Source organism: Oratosquilla oratoria, chromosome 10 (genome assembly GCF_046742065.1).
Source record: "Oratosquilla oratoria isolate Oo_2021 chromosome 10, ASM4674206v1, whole genome shotgun sequence".
Taxonomy (NCBI): domain Eukaryota; kingdom Metazoa; phylum Arthropoda; class Malacostraca; order Stomatopoda; family Squillidae; genus Oratosquilla; species Oratosquilla oratoria.
Window position 1 is genome coordinate 51,059,036 of NC_134786.1, and position 2,500 is coordinate 51,061,535.

Genomic DNA, 2,500 nt, shown 5'->3' on the forward strand with positions numbered 1-2,500 from the left:
TGTAACTCTTCTATGGTTGGGAGAGGTAGATGCATGTGCGAGCGCTTGTGTCTGTGGTTGTTAGTGCTTTTGTGTTCTTACTTGAATTTCCATTTGTGCGTATATGTGAATTTGTACATGTACATAAATACAGGTAAATGTGGTTGGGTTCAAATAAACTTGGTTATGTTGGTATTTTGTTCTCATGTCCGTCTGTTTTAAATATACTTGCTTTTTCGAGATCCTGCATTTTAAAACTTTTTATATTTACTTAGTTTTTAGTTCTATTTTGTCCTTTAAATGATATATTTTTTTTCTCAACGTATGTAAGTCTTTTTGCTTGAGTACATCTGTACACATCAGTGAGCAATTTTCATTTCAAGTGAAAATTACTTTTCCACTGTTTAAGTGTTGTTTGCATTTATCTTTGTTTTCATTATATATGTATGTGTGTCTAATATTGACTGTTCTTGAATATGTGTTTATCTGGTGCGCACCGAGCTCAACGTAATAGAAGTAAATAGTTCTCGAAATATACAGTCTATATGCTTCCATGAGTCGATATATATTCTGTAGGTATGTTTCGTGATTGTCCATTCATACATGTAATAGAATGAATATTTTATCTGTCTCTTGTTCTATATTATTGTGGGTGTGGGTGTGAAACACTATATGTTGTAATGTATACATATGAGTGTATGCATGGAAGCATTTCTACGTGATTACGTATTTGTGATCCACGTCACTTTCTGTATTTCTGTACTTTATTTTTTATGTTGAGGAATACATATAAAGTAGTTGTGGGCTAATGTAAATATTGCAGCAATGATGAAACAATGATTTGCTCAGATTCTCCATTGATAACTCTATAACCTGGATAGAATATAAAAAAATGTAAACTTTATATATTTTGTTCATGAGAAAAATTTCCTATATTCAATTGTATGTAGTCTTTTATGTATATTTTTTGCATGCTAATTCTAGAAATACAATCAATGATCAATGACCATTGACTAGAAAATTAAAATAGAAAATAAGAAGAAAGCCACCTTGCCTCAGAAGTGGCGCTTTTCCAAAGACGCATTTGGTCCGTACTTTCCCTCAGCGACTTGAAGTCGATTTTTTCTTGAAGAAGAAGAACACGTTTTTACTGTCTTATTCAACTTGAACACGTACAATCAAATCTGAAGCTCCTAGCCTACCACTTGGACGCAGAGGTGATTCTGTCTTGTCTCCTCTTTTTCCAAGGGCCATGGTTATATTGCCCGTAGTGGTGTTACTTCCTGGACGATTACTACCAACATCGACATGATACAATTCATTTTAACTCTCCTTTTTAGTTTGATGGATGCAGTGTTTGCTACTGTCTGCTTAGGATCACTTAACGTCGCACTTTCTTTAAGATATCACCATGGTAACTGATATTTTCTGGAAAGCTCCATGAAATTAAAAACTCACGGAACTATGCACAGACACCTTCTGAATCGCTCCAACATTTTCGAATCACCAACGTAAGCAACACCATGTAAGCTCTTTTGCTTCCTTGAAGGAGCACCCAATTTTACTTATTTACGTCTTTACAACAAAATACAACAATATAAGCAGCTAGCTTCTTTAACTCCATTTGAATTCACTGATATATATATGTATATATATATGTATATATTTACTAACTTCTTGCGGGTTTGGAGTTACATTTGAAATTGCATGCTATAACTTTTTCCACAATTAATCAATAACATATATAGGCGCGGATTAGAGACCATCACTGTTCACTTGTAGGCGCATCTATTTTCCGAAGATGCAGAAACCACAGGAGGAGGGAAAGAAGTGATGGAGTTCTTCAAGTTGGGAGGAGGCAGGGCCAGCGCGACGCCCGCCGAAGAGGAACCTGTGAGACCTTTCCCACTACGCTTTCCAGCCTACACTGAACCGGTAAGCTTCCCAGTGCCTCAACCCTGCTGCTGCTGCTGTTGCTGCCGCCACCGCTACCACCGTCACCACCGCCTCCTCCGCCTCCGCCACCACCACCACCACCACCATCGCCACCACCGCTACTCCCGTTCCTGCTCTTGCCTCTGCTGATGCCATCTCCATTACTGAATATAACGTTACAGCTACCTGCTCCTTTTCATCTATCCACCTTCCTTTCTCACACCTGCTGGTGTTCCACGCCCATGTCACTTCACCTGCTCCTGGCACCACTTCTGTTATTGGTAGTCACCGTGACCAAAGCTGCCGTGGATTAGCTTGTACTAATATATCCACCACTACTCAAGCATGCATACCACATATCGTGCTGTTGCTGTTACTTATCCTAATGCAGGTTTCGCTATTGCAGTCACTGCCAAAGTAACATCTACTAGAGACGTATTTTGCGTATGCGTATGTATATGTAGACATTCACATATATATCTATGTGCATGTTTATAAATATACATGCGTGTGACATTGTGTGTATGTATATTCATACATTAGTATGTTTTTGGTATCTGAAGATGTTTCTGTAATAAAAAATTAT

The 2,500-nt window shown here is 38.0% G+C and overlaps 1 protein-coding gene across 3 annotated transcripts in view; it reads right to left on the reverse strand.

The window, feature by feature from the left end:
- Positions 1-1,980, reverse strand: part of LOC143029204 (neural cell adhesion molecule 2-like) — a 988,127-nt gene extending 986,147 nt beyond the window's left edge. For all 3 annotated transcript variants that reach the window (XM_076191770.1, XM_076191771.1, XM_076191769.1), the window contains exon 1: positions 1,029-1,980. The gene's annotated coding sequence lies outside the window, so the exon portion shown is untranslated. The remainder of the gene's footprint in view (positions 1-1,028) is intronic.
- Positions 1,981-2,500: the final 520 nt, after the last annotated feature.